The 20,052-nt window shown below is 52.8% G+C and overlaps 1 protein-coding gene across 7 annotated transcripts in view; it reads right to left on the minus strand.

Annotated features, from left to right (window-relative positions):
• Positions 1-20,052, minus strand: part of LOC144174242 (E3 ubiquitin-protein ligase TRIM33-like) — a 156,797-nt gene that overhangs the window by 126,193 nt on the left and 10,552 nt on the right. The gene's annotated exons all lie outside the window — the stretch shown is intronic.

Here is a 20,052-nt window from a genome sequence, read left to right on the forward strand (position 1 = left end):
ACATTATCAATGTCACATTCAAGGCCCTTGTGTACCATTCGGAAGCGCGCCTTGAGCCGTCCAAAGGCATTCTCGACAACGCGCCTAGCGCTTGATAGTCTATAATTGAATGTCTGTGAGGGAGACCCATGAGGACCAGGGCGCGGAAATGGTTTCATGAGGTGTGCCTGCAAGGGGAACGCTTGATCTCCGAGGAGAAGCGGACAAACATTCACGCCTTCCACAACCTTTGCCTCCATTGAGAATAACTGGCTAGCCAGGACACCTGGCAGCTTCGACCTGCGGAAGACATTGGAATCATGGTTCTTCCCAGGTGATCCAACATTTGTCGACAAGAACTTGTAGTTGTGGTCCGCAACCGCCAACAGAATGATGCTGTACCAACCCTTGTAGTTGTAGTAGTCGGACGCATTTACTGTGGGGGGGGCACACTTCCAAGTGGCAACCGTCAAGGGCACCAACTCCCTGGGGAAAACCCAGCACTGCCTCAAACTGGCGCAGATGCTCGGCCATTTCACATGGTCGAGGGAACTTGATGTATAGGTGCTCGAGGTGCCTCACGACCACCCGACAGAACTCCCGAAATATAAGGTTTACCGATGGCCGGCTAACCCCAAATAGATGGGCCACAGTTCTCTCCTCTGCTGAGCTGGCGAGACGGTACAAGCCAATGGCCACACGCTTGTCCAAGGGGATGGCTCGACGCATGTTGGTGTCTTGCCGCCTCATGCACTCGCATGCGTTTACTATGTACGTGAATGTCGTGCGGCTCACGCGGAAGTTTTCTCTGAAGGCAGAGTCAGGCAGATTTGGAAGTGTGGTATCGTACCACGAACCGCTGCGGTGGTACGACCACACACGCCGCTCACGGGAGCAAAGGCGCATGATTGCCGCCATCCGCAGTTTACGTCTCTTGGCCGTCTGCCGCAGCTCTTCATCTATTTCTTCAATTTCGGCCTGCAGATGTTGCTGTTGCATCTGCAGCTGGTATATAGCTGCCTTCTTAACGGCAAGGGCAGTCAGAAATTGAAGTTCGCCGTCGTCGGACGTATCGTTGAATACCGGTCGGCTAAGAGCCATCGTTCACACGGGACGAAGTCGCGCGGACGTCACCCGAAACAACACACACAACCCACAGCAAACAAGACGCACTGGACACTTAAAGAGAGGCGAAACAGTACCACGCCGCATGAGCGTTCCGAAAGATAGCCATCGTTCGCTTATGCGACTCAAGTCTGTGGACGTCACTTAAACCCCCCTCCACACCACACACACTACGCGCAGCAAACGAAGCACACTGAACACATCACGATAGGTAAAACAGCACGACGTAGCAGAAACGTTCCGACGCTTAAAGCCACCGCCCTCAATGTGACGCAGTCAGGCGGGCGTTACTTGAAACACACACAAACACACTACGCACAGCAAACAAAGTACACCGAACACTTTACGACAGGTGAAACAACTGCTCGTAGAAGCGTTCCGACGCTTGGAGGCATTGTTCGCTCATGGTCGTGCGGGCGTCACTTAAAACACACACACTACACACGGCAAACGAGTCACACTAAATACTTGACGCAACGCGAAGCAGTGCAAGCGGTAAAAGGTAGCCGAAGCGATCCGGCATGGCAAAAACACACTCCAACAACACGACGACGACCACGAAGAGCGACGACCATGAGCGACGACAACGTTTTTACAGCGCTGGCGCTGGCTCTGGCTGACCTCGGCTTGTTGAGTGGCTTCGTAGACAGTGTTGACGGGTTGTTTTTACATTCGCGCTATCTAAATAAAAAAAGACGTAAACGTGTACGCTCAAATAGATAGTTTTGCAACTATTGTTTTGAATAGCTTGTTATAAACTTGCAACATCTCTTTTTTTCTTATTACAGTAGCTTCAACGTAATTTTTCATTCCGCGATTGCATAGGCCACGTGACCGCTTGACCCACACGCTCGGATTGCGTGTAACAGCGGCTGACCATGGTTAGCGCTAACTGCAGTTAAGCCGGCTAACTATAGTTAGGCGTAACCATGGTTAGACGTGCCTGTGTAACTAGGGTAGTAGACATCTCCTGTTTAGGGCCCAGCAGGGGCCCGCGCCGTATAGGGCGCTCCGTCCGAAGCTGCGCCAGAGACGACGAGTGTACCAAGGAGCAGGCGCACATACACATGCTTCTTCGATGAGCACTCCGAGCACCCACGGGCGCGCTCTGCAGAAGTAACGACCCTCGTTGCAAACTATAGCAGCGAAGCAAGTAGTAGTTCGATTGTACTGGGAATGGCACCCCCGGGAACGGCTCTACGGCAACCCGTCTTGACTTTTAAACCTTTCATTGGCCTCGCTTCGTTTTTTTTGTTGTTGTTTTTTGTTTAACGATGGAAGCGAAAAACGAAAGCGCCAATGTGCCCAAGTAATGTGTGTGCGTGGTATGGGGGGGCAGGAGGATAGTGCCTAGGGCTCGGCACGGCAGCCACTACCCCGACCGTAAAGGGCCGCTTTGCTTGAATGCCGTACCCTCACATTGTTGAGATTTGCCAAATGGCTCGGACACGGCCCTTACTCAGGAGGCAGCTGGCCAGGGAAAAAAAAAAAAAAAAAAAACACAATCCTTGCTTAAAAGCCTACTCTCGAGAATACGCTCTACTTATCTTGGTCACGTAGATCCCGTACGAAAAAAAAGGCCTCTTCCTAGGCTAGAACAGTAGAGCTTGCCTCATTTCCAGCGGGTCTCTCGAGAACGGAGCCAAAAGCTCGCCGGGAAATTCCGGACTTGCGGTGTGCTCCGAAATGCTGCGGTGTACAGGGTCACCTGCTCTGCTGGCTACGCCACTCTGTAATCCATCATAGAGTAACGCGTACCTAAATAACCGCCAAACTCAAACAAATATGAGACTACAATCAACCTGCAATTCAATCAATCAATTTTATTCAACCCGTTCTTAAGGCAATAAACACGTCACAATAAAAACATCACCTAAAAACGTCACCAGCTGGCATTCGCAGCAGGCGTATGTGGGTGTCCGAAATATGTCGCATGCCCGTAGATGGGGATCGGCCAAGGCTTTTTAAGATCGTCATTGAAATCAGTAATTTTACACACAATTAAAATCCATTAGATCATCTAATCAATCAATCTCAATTCATTGAATAGATGATCTAGTCAATCGAGCAAAGCAGCTATCTTCAAATTGTTCCGTAGAATCATTTGAAGAGAGCTGCAAGAAGACTCACTTGCTCTTCATGCATAGTTGTACAGTTCTTGAAGCCCTGCTTCCAATGTTGAATAATGGCTTTTCCGCCCAAACTCCATCGTTGATTGATTGATTGTAGGGTTTAACGCGCTGACGCAACGCAGGCGATGAGGCGCGCCGTAGTGGAGGGCTCCGGATTAATTCTGACCACCTGGGGATCTTTAACGTGCGCCGAAATCTCGTACACACGGGCGTTTTTGCTTTTCGCCTCCATCAGAAAAGCGGCCGCCGCGGCCGGGAATCGAACCCGCGACCTCGTGCTCAGCAGCGCAACGCCTTAGCCACTGAGCCACCGCCAAACTACATCGTACCATTCTTGACGGTCAATTTCGATAAAGTTTTCATAAGAATAGCGCGCCAAATTGAGTGTATCAAATCAATACGAGCCAAATCCCAAGTTATCATCCTAACGTTGGTCAAATCTGCCGCAAAACTTAATTACTTGTGGCCATAAACTTCCCCTGACATGTAAAACACATCGTATAATAGCTTTGACAGCGTTCCATTTAGTTAGTCGGACCGGCGCCAGAAAAAGGTCCATTAGTATTTTGGTAGCATTTATTGAAAACTAGCCAGGGCAAACAAGTTTTCAATACACGCGAATGACTATTTCTCAGACGTTTTACACGCCGGCAACCAGCGAGGCGATTAACAATACTGAAGGCGGCATTATTAAGTGTAATGAAGTGATTCAAAATAAAGGCTAGAAAGCGGTCCTCATTAACGTTTGTTGTCAGTTTCCCCGCTTTTTTTTCTCGCTATTTTCGTTTTTCAAATGTCCGTGCAATGGCCGGAGGAGCGACCTTCTTGCAGTGTCGTAGTTCGAGTTACACCCACAGTTTTTTATAGCTGTCCTCATTGTTCTTCGTGTCATCCTTTTTTTCTTGGCAAAGCGGCTTCACTGAAAGCATTTTTTTTTGTAATTCTACGCTCATTACCCGCGTAATTTTTTAACGGCGATTAAAACAAACTGAACACTTCCCTGTCAGTGCAATTATTATAACCACCGTGTGAAACAAAAATGCCTGCACATCTTTTGGAGCGAGTACCGTAGAAGAAAATACACAACTATGACACGCCAAAATTGCGCCCGTTTCCAGGAGGCGGAAGAAATACGAAAAATGTCAGCGCTGCAATTGATTCCAGCGATTTTTTTTTTTTTTTTTCAAAATTCCATGACTGCATTCCTCTCCTCCAGGCCCGGAAAGGCTAATTGCGAGATATTGACCTGGCACGGCAAATGCCGGGGACGAAATTCTTTTACCACCGCCCACGCTATGACCGTAGGAGTCGTGCTTGCGTTGCGTTGGTGACTAACGAATTCCGCTCCCCCGCATGTATTCGCTGGATCGAACCCCCCCCCCCCCCTTCCCCCTGCTTTTTTTTATGGGGGGGAGATCGAGCGCGCAGAGGTATGTGAAGTGCATGTTAAAGGACTCCGGTGAGTGTAAAAATTACCTGACTACGTCGTGCGTCAATGCCCTTTAATCCCACGTGGTTGGTGTAGCTTCGAAGCGTCAAACCCCAAATTAGCCAAATTTCCGCGCTGGCCCCCTTTCTTCCTTTCTTAGCAGGCTTTGTAAACTGCCGCCCGCTTGTCTGCCTCCCGCCAAGACGTCCATGGATTTTTTTTTTTTTCTGGACATCCGTTCAGAAAAGGGCATGAATTGTAGCCAATGTCTTCAAAACAGGTCTCACGAGTGAAAAACCGTGCTCTTACAATGCAACCCACCCGCCACGCTAACGAAAACAACAACAAAAAAAAAGAACGCCAGGAAACTGGCCACAAAGCACCGTCAAAGGACCGCCGGCCGCTCCGTTCCAAGGACGTGTCCACTGGGTACAAGATAAACAAAAAAAGAATGCACTGCACGGCTCCACCGGGTTTTCAGGGCCCGGCGTCCAGACAGGAATGAGCTGTTCGAAACAGGGGAGAGGGCCCCTTTGCTGGGACCCCACCAGTGGACGGATGCCAAAATGAAGCGGCCGCCGCGACAGCGTCATTCTTCGCCCACCGCAGCGGTGAAAAGCGCCCCAGACGGCGCGCATTCGAGGGCCAAAGCAGCGCCGCGAAGTCGGATGAGGTACCCCAGCAAGAAAAAGGACTCCCGCAGCGAGAGAGGATGCCAGCTAGGCAGCTTAGTTCTGAGAAGGGGAGCGGCGAAATGGCAGGCCGCCAGCAATTCTCAGAAACCGGATATTGCCTCCTCTCGGCCCGTTCACAGTGCGGACAAAAGCCCCCTCGGTGATCAGCTCCGCCTGTCCACTGGGCCTCACGCGGAAGAGAGAAAGGACGCGAGAAGGGGCAGCGTGAAAGAGGGGCGTTTGTTGGTGGACGGTGTGGGTGGGGATCTCGCTTGCGCTACACCCCGCAAAACCACCCATGTTTGCTTATTCATTTATTGCAAGCGCTCAACAACACCGTGTACACGCGGAATAAGACGTGCAAATGCTTGCAAAATAAATTCGCAGAAATATACAAAAGGGAGTGTGAACAAAGAAGGCAGAAGAGGTTTTAGGAGGTCGTGTGCAGAGCACGCATGGATTAACAACACCGGCTCGCACAAGACGTAGGGCACCTCCTGGAGTAGGGCTTACAAGAACAGAGAAACTGTGCAGGTGCGACCAGTCCCCAGGTTTGAGGGGACGCGACATCTCCAGCCGGTCAGCAGCGCTCCAAGAAGGTCAATCTGCTTGAAGTAGGCATCTTTTCGGGGAATGGCTAGTAAGCCGGATAAACTCTGCAGAGCGGAATGGACCTTTTCCCACTAACGATCTGCGCATGCCCGGGCTGCCGGTCCGCCCTGGACAATATGAACAAATGGACCTTTTTCCAGTACCGGTCCTCCTAGCGGCCGCCACGGCGAGCCTACACTGGCAGTAAGATAGGTCCGCAAAAATGTTTGGCTTTCGGAGACCTCGTGCACAAAATATCCTGGTCCTGCAGGCCCTCCCGCACCCACCCGTCCCCGGTACCTTTCACGTGAATTTCACGGTAGCGGGCGCACGCGCGCGTGACTAATCTGCAGTGGCCGAAGCGCCTCTTTTACGCAAGGTCATCTACCTCGGCGACACGCCAGTCTCCCCTAAAAGTGGGCAAATTCGTATTTTAGGAGTCCCGTTGGCCAGCAACAAGCGCTAAGTGTTGGATCTGCCACCTTAAGCGCAACTGGGAACTCGTGCTTCGTCTCGTTTCGCTCATGTCGAACAACTACGGCGGAGCATGCCACTCTGCCTGCCTTGCGCTTACTCGAGCAGTGGCAATAAGTCGACTTACGTATGGCGCACCTGTCTATAAGCTCAACAAAGTGCATATGAAACATCTTCACGTTCTTCATCGGGCCGTTCTTCGCACCATTACCGGACTTCCGCGCCACACCCGCACGGAAGCACTGAATCTATCAGCCCCGCTACCCCCGCTCGAACTGCTCCTCGAGGAAACCCGACACTGCACGAAGATCGCCGTTCCTTGACCTGGCATGCAGGGTGCGGCTCTTACAGCTTGGGACTCGCAAATGACGCTCCCCCAGATCCTACCGCAGCCTCCGCCTCCTCCATGGAAATGACCCTTAGGGGTTGACAATCTGCAACGCATAGGCGTCCCAAGATCCCGATCCAGAGTTCGCCATCATGCTGTTTCTCGCACTCTGGTGGCTAAACTCCCTGATGAACCAGACATTTACAGAGACGCGAGCGTGTCTGCTAGCCGCATGGCGATGTCCAGGTTTACCTAGTTTAGACGGCGCTCGCACTCGACAAACATCCACTACTTCTATAATGGACACTGAGCTGCATGCCATCCTCGCAGCCCTCGACCACTTGACCTACGAGACGTCTGCCCTAGCGACCCCGATTTCCTTGCTGCCCTTGGGCGCTTCACTCTCGAGAGCTGCCTCGCAAAAGTAGTTTAGCCGGGGTCTACCACCCCTATGTGTGCATTCAGGAACTGACTATTCCTCTCCAGGATCTTCAAATGAACATCACCTCAAGACCACCTCTCCCCTCCCCTTTCCCCCCTTCTCCCCCTTCCGGCCCCTGGGCCCTCCTTGTGTTAATAAAAGACTCACTCACTCATTCCTCTTTTGTTCATTTTCGTTGCTCCTTCGCTGGTATACTTGGTGACAACTTAAGAACGGCACCGGAAGTTACCGCTGTGCCTTATCACCGTAGCCGGATGTTTAACAAGGGGATTATCATCCTTTTTTTTCAGTTTTGAATAGCCTGGCGTGTAAATCAGCAACGTTTTTTTTTTTTTTTTTTCGAAAACGGCAAAGATACCCATCACACGTCATTCTACTTTAAAGGGACCCAGAAAAGCTTTGTGAAGGTGGCAATCAAATGATTCAGGTGGTAGAACACATAACGGGGGATTCTTGAGCCAAGTGTGAGCCCCATACGTTGTACGGATAATTTGTAAACAATTTTTAAAGATCGCCTTTCTCAGCCGATGCGCGCGCCGCCGCAGCGAGCCGACCGCGGCTGACGCAACGGCGAGGCGCCCCCCTGATTCGGCCGATCGTCGGTCGCCGGCAACGTCTGCGGCCATTGGCTTCCGGCTGCTCTTCCTCCTCCCTGCGGGATCCCAAGGCAAAGGCGGGTCTGCAGAGATTGACGCGTGCCTAGGCGCAGGAATGTAGCTAGCGGAGAACGGAAGTCGAGCGTCGCGATGTCACATGGCTATTCCCAGTGTTTCCAGCTGCTTCGAAAGAAGCAGAGGGAGGAGGAATCGATCGGCAAGGGGGGAGAGGTGCACTTAATTGCTTCTGGCGCAGCTAATACTGAATGTAGATCAATAATTCCAACGGCATTGCATCGGTATATTGGTACTACGCGACAATAAAGGCCTTTTGTAACTTTTACAAAAGGCTTTTCTGGGTCCCTTTAACGTCCCGAAATGTGAGCTCTATCTCTTTTGGGGCTTCTCGCGTCGCAAGTATGCAGGAGCAACGGGGAGACCAGTCGGTGGCTCACTCTCACGCCAAGACCACAGCAGCGCCCAAATGTGGATGACCACAGTGCCAAGATGACGACGCCCACACTCCTGAGAGCGCCGCTCAGGCTGGAGAGAGTTAAGTTTAGGTAGAAGAAGAATGGAGGAAGCGGCTAAATTTAGGTGTCATATGTGCATGCGGATAACAGAGGGAAAAAAACGCAGGGAAGGGAACAGGAGGGGAGATGTCCACGTAAACGAATGCACCCCGGCAATGGCCGGCGACGTGCAAGGTCGGTCCACAGACACGCAGGGTCCGAAAGCAGTCCGGTGCACCGAAGGGTGAAAGGGTCAAAGGGGGCGGTCCAGGAAAGTGAGCACGTCGCGGTGGTCAGGAATTGGTGGCAGGGGCACGGATCGGGCAACCTTCAAGTGTACACTGACGTGATGGTGAGAGTTCCGAAAGCATGACGAGGGAATTCAATGCAAGCTGCGAGGGGAATGAGGCTTTGTAGAACCCATTAAGATTGATCTGCAGCACTTGGTGGAGAAGACGTTAGCGCCGTATAATGCGACGATTCCTGGAGGCAGAACATGTGCATTGACACGCGAAAAGCTTCTGAGTGCACCGCACAGATCATGTGACCAGCTGGCGGTGCCGATAACGCAGCGCATGTTGGTTAAATCGACCAGTAGTCGTCATGACGGGTGTCGAGGATCAACTGATCGCGGCGGAAACACAAGTCGCATCCACAGCCTATAAATGGAGGGGTGGCATCTTCAGCAGCCAGAACAAAGTCAGCAAAGGCACGCAAGCTCCTCCACGGGCCGACGCCAAAGGTGCGCATCGGAGTCTGCCTCGTAGCGCGCGGGAAGGGGTTCGGTGGGCACCGCGTGTTCCGTGAAGTCCAGGCGCACGCAGCCGTGAGAAGAGGAAGAACGTAGAGGTCGTGGCGCAAGAGACAAGCACGTTAGATGTCGCTGGCTTCAGAGCATCGTTTCGTACAAATTAAGCGGGCGTCAAAAGCGACGTCGACGACGGTGTTAGGCAGAAGAATGCAGCTGAGGTGGCTGCTATCCAAAAAGGCCCGTCGGTGACGGTAAGGCTGGCGACCAGCACGCTACTATGCCGTATCTGCAAGTTCGATACATGTTGCCAGCACTAGAAGCGAATGCACTGCAGGAACACACACAAAGATGCATCAACCTAGGCTAAGAAACAGCGCACACTGGACGGCTGGCATCGTGGGCCGGGGCCGTCTGAGTAAAGCACTTCACCATCGGTGGATGGTGCAGTGCTCCTGGCCGCCGTCGGGAGATTTGCGTCAGTAGCGAAACCGCACATCTCCGCAAACAACATCGTCAATGGCAAAAGCTTATGCCCGCAGATGAAGAAGACGCGGTGTACCGGTTCGTCTTGGGCGCTTGGATTGGGCGGCGGAATGTCGAGCTGCTTGCGCAGAGGTAGAAACAGGGCACCTGAAACTTCGACGCAACGCACGTGATTAGGCCCTTGATGCGGTGTCATCGACTTGTAAAAGCGAACAGCTTCTGCAACTGTCATTTCGCTGGCAATGTCCGTGTTGCGACTAAGGACACAAGACATAGGTCGCAGGCTCACTCACGAGTCCACCCACACACCCATAACTCCCCGGTGAGTGGTGAATGAGCCTCGCTATCGTTTTGGACGGGCGAGTACGAGCACCATGCACTCGCAGTGAGCCCCGCTCACCACTCGCGAATGCAAGCAGGCTCACTACGCGCAAGAGCTGAGCAACACTCGCCACTCGCGAGTGCACAGCCTCGCTCACCACCGACGAGAGGTGAGTGCAGTCGTGCGATTTGCGGGGCTTGCCGGGGTGAGCGCCACTCTTGCGCTTGTAACATGCGCAACACCCTCGTCTATAACACTGAGTTCAACGTCAGCTGGCTACCTCTCAAAACTGCAGACTCAAACTTGTCACAAAAAAAAAAAAAAAAAACGCTGAGCTCAGACTTCAGTATGACACAATAGTTTTCTTCAAATGTTTTTCAGCCGAGGCCAGATAAGGCTATAAGTACGAAACCTGTGTTGTAGACAAGGGTGTTGCCCTCTGTACTCGCTGTTGGCTATTTGTCGCAGGAGCCCCTCGCTCTGATAGTTGTTAATTGCACGATCGCGTTTTTAAAACTTTGGGAATATGTCATCACTGCACTCCTGCTTTGGGGCACCGTGGAATTAACTCTGGTGGCGTGTTGATTTAGGCATACGATTTGGATGTACTTCCGACGCCGTAATGCGCTGATATTTTTCCGTGTCATGACTCATGGAGACACTGCTGTGCACACTCACATGCGAGAGGTGATGAGTGGTGAGCGCGAGCTCGAGTGAGTAAGAGTGGTGATGGCGAGTAGGGAACGTGAGCGCGAATGGTCATTTGCGAGGGGTGAGCGTGATCACGAGTGGTTTGGGCGAGTGGTGAGCGTGAGTGCGAGTGAGTGGTGAGGGCTGCCAGTAAGCGTGAGGGCGAGTCAGTGCGTGAGGAAAAACATTTTTCTGAGTGAGTGTGAATGAGCGGCGTCCACTTTTGCCGAGGTATGGCACGAACCATAAAAAGATGACAGCGATGCTGTTACAAGGAAGCCTTGAGAGATTCCGGACAGGCTACGCCTAGAGCCAGTAGCTACGCCCACAACTTATTCGCTGAAAGTAGGGACTACACACTTACGTTCCACTGCCCGCTCCTTCGTTTTCTCGAGGCTATATTTTATGCCATGTAGGTTGCTGTAAAGGCGCGGGTGAATAATATCGTATAAAAAAACCTCGTACTTGCGGAGACCCACGGTCGCACGGACAAGACATTCGGCATAGAACTGCATTGGGTCATAGACGCGATAAAAACCAGTCTGACGAACAGCATTCGTCCCGAAACAAAACAGAACTACGAGCAAAGATGCAGTAGATAACAATTTTTGTGAAATACAGCCGCCAGAGGCGTGGCTTCCTTCTACGCAAACGCACAGGTCGGGACAGGCCTTGACAAAAACATGTGCTGCTCTTATGCTCCACGTTGTAACATGCGTAGAAAAAAGACCAGTATGGCTACATACAACTCATTCTACAAAAAAGCGCTCACGATGACTGCGACAAAAACTCAGACTGATTAGCACCCAGCAGCCTAGCTGCCAGAGTAAAGAGAGCAGCTGACTTCCACACAGCCGGATGCAGGACCATGCAGGAAACGGCTGTCGGCGCGCATCCGCCTTTTTTTGAATAGCTTCTCTGAGCAGGGCGACGGGGCTTCAACACCACGCTCACCCGGTGTTCGCGGAGATAACCTGCCATCCCTTAGTGGCGTAGTACCTATCCAAGCCCTGCGCTCAATCCACGACAACGCAAACCTCGGAACAAAGGAGTATTGTAGCCTCCCAGCCATGCATCACAGGCCCGCCGATGGGCGCGTGCAGTGAAACAATGGAAAGGGTCAGCAACCTTCGCTCGTCACTGCCATGCACCTGACCGAAATCGACCGTGGCACTTGTATTCTCGTGAAACGATGGGAAGGCGCCCCCGCCGTGTCCCGATAACGCCACCGCAGCTGCGTACAACGAGCTTGCGCAGCGCCCGCCAGGCGGCGACCTCCCACGGTGCATGCGAAGCGTTGAACGTTCCCGTCGGCCTTTTCGGCAACAGCGTGCGATATTAACAATGGATGGCACGCGCTATCGGTGCTTGCGGGTGAGGAAAAGAAGGCATAGAAATCGGGCACACAATGCAATGAAATCCCGGTGAAGGGTAGGCCCGTACGCATGAACAGAACGTAGATAAAGGAGTGTAACCGGCCGAATAAAGTTGCTTGGATTCTTCGTGGTTTCTGAATTATGAAAGAGTGACACAAATGTTGAACCAGACCACGCACATGTCGTGCGGCACCACCCTCTGGAAACTGCTCCGTGAGGACCAATGTGGATGTCAGAGACAGCTGGTGCGCACTTCTGAAACGTCATTCGTTCGACGTCATAGTCTGAGAGAGACGGTGTGCTGGAATCGAACGGGATGTGACCAGAGGTTTCTAATGGCGCCCCCTGACCGCTGAGGTGGTATGTGGGAGAGGTTTTTTGAACCTGACCAAAGTGTTTTCAGCACAAGTGCTGCTATTCTTGAAGGCAGCACCCTGTCTTAAAGCAGACTGCCCGTCGCCATTGATGCTACGTTTTCATCCAGTGGCAATGCCATGGCTCCAACCGTCCTTACCGTACTACTGGCACTGGCTTGCACGCAATTCGCTTTGCGTCCGTATTCCTCGGTGGCATACCACGAACGGGGCAGAAATGTCCACTTTACGGCACCTACGCGTGGTAGCGCAGAGGCACGGCCTCTCGATCCAGCGCCCGTGGTAGACGTCTCCTTCCTGGGCTCCCGCATGCCTCGTATCCAAATAACCATTACGGCAGCCTTTAGGACTCCCAAGGATCCTAAGCGGAACTCGACAGTTCATCAGATAACATAGTGGAGCAAAACACTCCGCCACGGCCGCAATATTTAAGCACACATCAGGATGGTTCCTGGTCAGAGTGGCAACACAGGCATGAGGAGGCCCACCGACTCGCGTGGGAGCCCCTTTCCTTCCGCCCCTCGGAGTCGACGGCACCTTGAAGTCAAAGGGAACAAGCGAACACTGAAACAAATCAGCAGCGGGGAATCCCAGAAATGCGATACGATCCCTTGCTGCAACATACATCCGGTACCATTCCAAGAGCGGCGCAGGTGGTTCCCAGCAAAGCCCGCACCGGCTACGCCATCACTGACGATAGCGATGCACGCTTCTGGACGCCACAGGCTATGCGCAAAGACCTACAAATTTTACCAGACGAGCTCCTCCGCCATAGATATCCCAGGGAACCACCGACCGCCTGCTCTGGTCTTGGTGGCAACTGACAGGTACCTGTGACAAGCGAGTTTGAAAGCTCAACGAATGCATGTTCCCAAAGAACCACGTTGAAGACGCGCAGCTAACCATGCGGCAATTCGCCAAGAATGACGTACAGATAAAATTGTGGACCATGTTCCCTTCATTACACCTTCCCCCCTTAGGTCATAAGCGCCACACGTGTAGACTAAATGTTTTCATTCATTTACCTCAGCACGTACCAAACTCGCGTTAAGTGGAACCCCGCGCAAACGCCTCCGCTCATACGTAAAACAAACGTGGGCGTTGCAGGAATTGCGCACGTGGTGGCAGCATAAATCGACGGCAACGCTGCAAGACATGTGTTCGACGTTCTCGGTTGCTCCCATCACGCGGTAGCACTTTCGCTACGCTGAACCGACACACGACGAAAAGAGGATGCCGCGATTACAAACACGAGCGACGTGACTCGATCCAAAGCCGGGAAATGAGCACCACCACGTGTGCGGCACACAGTTTGGGGAAGGAAAAAAATGTACCCTGTGCACCTTAGCTCTATCCACAAATGCTACGAAATGCTGGATCCCTAGAGAAGGTAAGCGTGGCAGGGGGCGGCAGAAAGATGGGCACATGAGATCGAGAAGTTTGCGGGGATAAAGTGGTGGCAATTATCACAAGACCGGGATAATTGGAGATTAATGGGAGAGGCCTTTGCCCTGCAGTGGCCGTTGATAGGCTGCTGATGCTGCTGCTGATGATGATGCGACGAAACTGCGAATTTTGTACCTCAAAGGGCCTCTGCAACACTTCCGATAAACGCTTTCCCTCTTTCCTTCGAGTCCGGAAGTACTGCGAGAGATATGCAGTTATCGCCAGCTTGGAGCGGCACTACGTGATTTGCACGTCGCAGCGGATACGCCATCCGTTTCTGCTTTGTTTCAGTGGCTTTCTTTTTAAAGAGAATATCGAATGCGTTCATTACTACAAATGAACAAAAGCCAGCCAATAGCCACTGCACCGCTGTAATGACGCAATCCTACCGGTCGAAGAACGACAAAAGAACTTTTGAAAAAACCTTTGAGGGGAAAAACTTTTGAGCAAGTTTTTAAGTTATCTGATAGACATAGTTTGGCTGAGGTACTTTAGACTCCCTATTCGTAGTACTGGATGTGTTTGCTCAATACGTTCTGAAAGCATTAAATATTTCTAAAAAGAGGGAAGAGTATTGCGGCCTGCGGGGTGCCTTTAATGCAACACACGACTGCTAATTGAGAGTTTTAGCTAACCGTTTTCGATGGTCCGCTCCGGTATCGGCGGCACGCTCAGCGCAACCGGAGCCAATAGAGAGTTTTAGCTGACCGTTTTCGACAATCCGCTCCGGTATCGGCGGCCCGCTCGGCGCAACCTGAACCAATGCCGTTCGCGGCCAAGCGCGCCACGCATGCGCAGTAGTGCTCCCGCTTGCTACCAGAGCAGAGCGGACCGTGAAAAAAGGTCAGCTAAAACTCTCTATTAGAGAGTTTTAGCTAACCGTGTTCGACGCTCCACTCCGGTATCGGCGGCCAGCTCAGCGCGACCGGAGCCAATGCCGTTCGTGGCCAAGTGCGTCACGCATGCGCAATGGCGCTTCCGCTTGCTATCTGAGCGGAACGGACGGTGAAAGACGGTCAGCTAAAACGCCCGATTAGAGAGTTTTAGCTGGCCGGTATCGGCGGCCCGCTCAGCGCAACCGGAGCCAATGCCCTTCGCGGCCAAGGGCGCCACGCATGCGCAATGGCACTTCCGCTTGCTATCGGAGCGGAGCGGACGGTGAAAGACGGTCAGCTAAAACTTCCTATTATCTCAACAAAAAATCCCGGAACCGTGTATCGCTTTGCACAAGAAAAAAAATTGTAGTTTGCACCAGTGGATAAGGCACACAGAAAGAAACACAAATTCATTGTTCCTTACTCCTTTTTTTATCAGATCAGTTTATCGTCCTTGGTCACTTGATGGAGGTCGAGAACCACATGTTTATACTGAGTTATTTCACCAAAACGGCGAATACAGCAAGAAAGCGTCCTTGTTTTTTTTTTTGTTTTTTTTTTTTTTTTGCTTCCACCTATTGTGATGTTCTTTCGGGCTTTTGTTAAAAGCTGACGCGTCCTGACTCTCAGCCTCCGATCTGGAGCTGTGTTCGAGTAACTTGAGATAAGAGCAAAAGATACTGGCGCTTCTGTGCAAGTGAAAATTGACTAATTGATCTATTATAAAAATGACTTTATAGCGAAGCTGTTAGTGCGGTCGTTTAAAAAAAAGATGATTTACAAAATTTATTTTACTGAAGAGCATTTGATTTCTATGGATAAAGCTTTTGCCCTTTCGGGTGCAACTGCGTGGCAAAACTACATGGTGACACCAGCCTACTGCTCTCCCTCTTATCCAGTTGGCACGCCGCCATGTCATTTCTCCGTGCCATATCATTTTTCACGTGATAAAATGGATGGGAATGTACTCGAAGCACTGGAAGCGATTTTGCGCTCGTCCTTCATTTGGAGGAATTCCTCTTATGTACTATCGGCCTGGTTCCTGACGAGATCCAACGTCGTTGCTTAAAACTGTTTCAGCGTAAAACATTTTGCGCTAGCTGCCCAGCTCTTCGCGAAGCTTAAGCCAAAAAACAACGTCATTTGAGCCCTCAACGTAGACTGGCTAACAGGTCCCGTGAGCACGCGCTCGCGCGCACTTCTAAATAGCTAGCGCCCCGCAGCGCAGCACGAGCTCGCCCGGTCCCACGCAAGAATCGTCTTGTTGCTAGCATTGCTTCCTGTCTACGACAAGGTCACCAAAGATGCCTGTAAAGTGATACTAACCGCTTCTCCCTAAACTAAACAATGACGCACATTGTATATACCGCTGCAAGGAATAGACAACGGCGGGTTGCGCCATGCTGTGTAGATGAAGACGGCGCAGTGCGTCACCTCTCTAAAACTGTCATGGCTGCTTTGTAGGTGCATTGTTCGCCTCACTAGTTCCGCCGCCGTGTAACATGTTTGGCAAAGGTTACGGCGTCGTCCCCATCCTGGTCCTCCGGCAGCTTCGCCTCGTCTCCCTCCCGAAGCGGTCGCTTCAAGCTCTATAATGTATCCGTTAATAAATGTTCATCGTCGTCATCATCACGGTACTTGGATCCCGTCGGCCCTCACCAGCTCCCGTGAATCATGGACACGCCCATTTTCCAGCACAGCCTAGACGGGACTAGACGTGCCCGGACAATACGCCGTCTCCCTGCGCGCCACCAAAGGTGCTCAACCTGTCCTTCTTGCCTTGGACGGGCATCAGCGTTCAGGGGCCAGTGCTGACCTACCTCATCCTTTTCACTCATCACCACCGCACTTCTGCACTTTTTGCGGACCCCTTCGACCCAGCGGCTATGTTACAACGAGGAATCGACAATGGCGCCCTGCTTGATGCTAAGAGTAAATAAAGAGGTGAACAATGGTACACAGGGCTGTACTTGCCCTCCGCGGACGAAGACGACGCACTGCGGGGCACGCAGCCCCGCTCGGGCTGTCGAAACCCCCCTCACTTTCGAGCATGGTTCGTCTCGCTTGTTTTGCTGTCACGTACCGATACGATCCCATGATAGTAAGACGAAGCTTTTACGAGATCACTTCTACCACAACCAGGAGAGTGAACGAGACGTTCGCAATCGCTCCAGCGGTGCGTAACCATGTTCTGTTGAGGATTCCTCTGTTTGCAGTCGGCGTGTCCTAAACTTAGGCGCCTGCTTTGTACGGACCCGATCGTTCGCGTGCCACAGACAAACCACCACCAACCATGGGCCCTTTGACGGCACAGTGACTCTCCCGTGTTTGTGTCTTTCCACTGTTGCGGGCGCCTGTTCATATGCGTTTAAATAAATCAGTCAAGTGAATCCCGCACTGTTCAGATAGTTCTGAATCGCCTTCAAGTGAACCCCACATTGTTCACATCGTTCTAAATCAGCCTCCAGGTGAACCCCACACTGCTTACATCGTTCTAAGTCAGCCTCCAGGTGAACCCCACACAGTATAGCCGTTATAAATCACTCTTCAAGTGAGCCTCACACATTTCACATGGTTCTACTGGCGCTAGCACCGCGCGCCCCGCAGCGGTTTCTCTGTGGCTACCACTGCGGTAGCCGCTGCCTCCGGAAGTACCCAGGAGGGATGCGCAACGTAGCCTTGTGGGACCGTCGAAGCGAAGATCGACGGGGCATGGACGCTGGCCACAGGTGCCGGACCGTCACCGCTGGGGCCACCAATACGCAGGTCGGGCCGCTACTGCTTAGGTTTGGTAGGCATAGTCGGTGGCCTGGCCGAAAGCCCTGGCTCGTTTCTCAAAGGTGGCGAGCTCCTTCCTCCTCTCGTCCCCTTGAGCTCTTCCCTTGTGCACCTTCTGGGCTCCGTCGTGGCACTCTCGGGTTGGCTCTCTCTCCTTTACCCAACGTTTTCCATATTGATGCCACTGGGCTCCATCGCGGCACTCACGGATATAGGCCCATTTTTGGCGCGCAATTCAAATGTCTGGTCCTCGTTCTCTTTTCAAGGGGATTTGATGCATCTTTTGATGCATCCCCTCTCCAGGGATTACCCTTGGCACATGACTGCCCCCTGCCTCTCTTTTCTTCGTCCGCCCCTTTAGAGTCGCACGCCTGCTTTCCACAAATCGCCACGATTGATGGACGCAGCTTATTTAGTGATGCGCTGGAAAGAAGCTGTCGTTATAGCTGCGCTGACGGACGGGTACAACTGTTTTTCACTGTCTAACATCATCACGTGACGTGCCGGCTTCAGCGCCGCGTATAAAACTCCCCTCAAAAAGCGAACGGTTTAATGTCACAGCATCCCTCAGTAGATAGCCATTCTCAAATCCCATGTCGTTTCAACGTATTTCGCACGAGCTCGTGATGCACGTGTGAAATGTTGCTCGCCACCAAACCTATCGACGAAGGAACGACGACTTCTCACCACTCGGTCGGCTTCAGAGCACGTTGAGGACGCTTCCGCCCAACTCTTCTCCCCATCCTTCCCTCTTCTTCTCGCTTCATTCATCCCTTCTTTCCTCGATTTTGCGGGGAACGTGAACGACATGGAGATCGACAACCAGGCACCCGACGCGTTCCGAGTAAGAGCAGCGCCGGTCATTGACAGCATCTTTTAGAGTGAAAAGATTACCCTGCTCATGAACAAGTCTACGCCACACCCGAACCAATCAGAGCACGGCACTCCGACAGATAGGCCCAGATAAGACCGTCAGCGGCGTGATGCGGTCAGCGCTTTTATCATTTCGGCACGCAAAGTACCGTAGCTCTCATCTGAAGTGGTCCTCAGAGCACCGCCACTACAGTGCAAGCGTTGGCGGCATAAACGGAGGCCGACAGCACTGCCGCACTTAGCAAGGACGCCTGCTCACAGCTAGCTTTGACATGGGCGGTTGAGGTAAGGCTGCTCGCATTCCGACATTCTTGGGACGGATGCACTCTACCTTGGAACACGTCGTACTTCGGACGCACACACAGTGCCTTCCTGGAATTAAACGCCTCGGGCCTCGCTAATACCCCGCCACACACTTTTCGCTTCTGGTGAGGCAACGTGTCCACTGCCCTCGACTGATCTCACCCCACTGCTTTCCGCGCATCTTGCAAGAGAGTTGAAAGACACGGCGAATACGCGGGCGTGGACAACCCGGCTCTCGACCGCGACATCGAGGAGTGGGAGGTCCGGGCTGTGCTCCAGAGCATCAATTGCAAATCGGCGGCCGGACCGGACGGGATAACGAACAAGGCCCTACGAAACCTCGGAGACGGAGCCATCGCGTCCTTGACGACATACTTCAACCGCTGTTGGCGTTCGGGAACACTACCGAAGCAGTGGAAGACGGCGAAGACGGTACTCATTCCAAAGCCGGGCAAACCGCCGAGCATAGAGAACCTGCGCCCAATCTCCCTAACGTCATGCGTGGGGAAGATCCTAGAACACATACTGAACGACAGGTGGCAACGATACCTAGAATCGGAGAGACTCTACCCGGACACCATGCTCGGCTTCCGGGAGAGACTGAGCACACAAGACGCAATGATTCAGTTACAACATGACATTCTGGACGCGTCCGTACGCACCAACGACAACAGGGCCGTGCTAGGGCTGGACCTGCAGAGTGCGTTTGACAAAGTAAAGCACTCCGCCATCCTCGCGCAGGTCAGCAGCCTCGGCATGGGCAGAAGGTCCTATGAATATATTCGGGACTTTCTTTCAGAACGAACCATCACAATACACGCGGGCGACCTGCAGCTGCCGCCCAAGAAGCTAGGGAGCACGGGAACCCCCCAGGGCTCGGTGATATCACCGCTGCTCTTCAACCTAGTCCTGATCGGCGTGGCGCGCAGGCTCTCGGAGATCCCGCAGGTCCGCCACACCATCTACGCGGATGACATCACGCTGTGGGTCCCCGGTGGCAGCAACGGACACATCGAGGACGCGTTGCAGACAGCGGTGAACGCCATCGAAGACCAGCTCATCGGCACGGGACTGCGGTGCTCGCCCCAGAAGTCGGAGCTGCTGATCGTCCCACCGCCGGGCAGGTACCGCAAGAAAGTGGCAGAAGAGTCGGCAAACATCCACATACGAACGAGGGACGGCACAGTCATCCCCAGGGTCGCCACTCTCCGGGTCCTCGGCATGCACATCGAGGCCAGCAGAAGCAATAAGACCGCGGTGGACCGCCTCGTCACCAAGATCGGCGCGGCGGCCCGACTCATCCGGAGGGTGTCGACGCGGCACAACGGAATGAAGGAAGCCAGCCTCCTCCGCCTGCTCCAGTCCTTCGCGATGAGCCACGTCGCCTACGTCGGGGCGTTCCACTTCTGGCTGCGCCAGGAGAGGGACCGCATCAACGCGGCCATCCGCAAGGCGTACAGGACGGCCCTGGGCTTGCTAAATAGCACCAGCACGGCCCG

This window comes from Haemaphysalis longicornis, unplaced genomic scaffold (assembly GCF_048455015.1).
Source record: "Haemaphysalis longicornis isolate Haplotype H1 unplaced genomic scaffold, Haemaphysalis longicornis Haplotype H1 scaffold_3, whole genome shotgun sequence".
Classification (NCBI taxonomy): Eukaryota; Metazoa; Arthropoda; class Arachnida; order Ixodida; family Ixodidae; genus Haemaphysalis; species Haemaphysalis longicornis.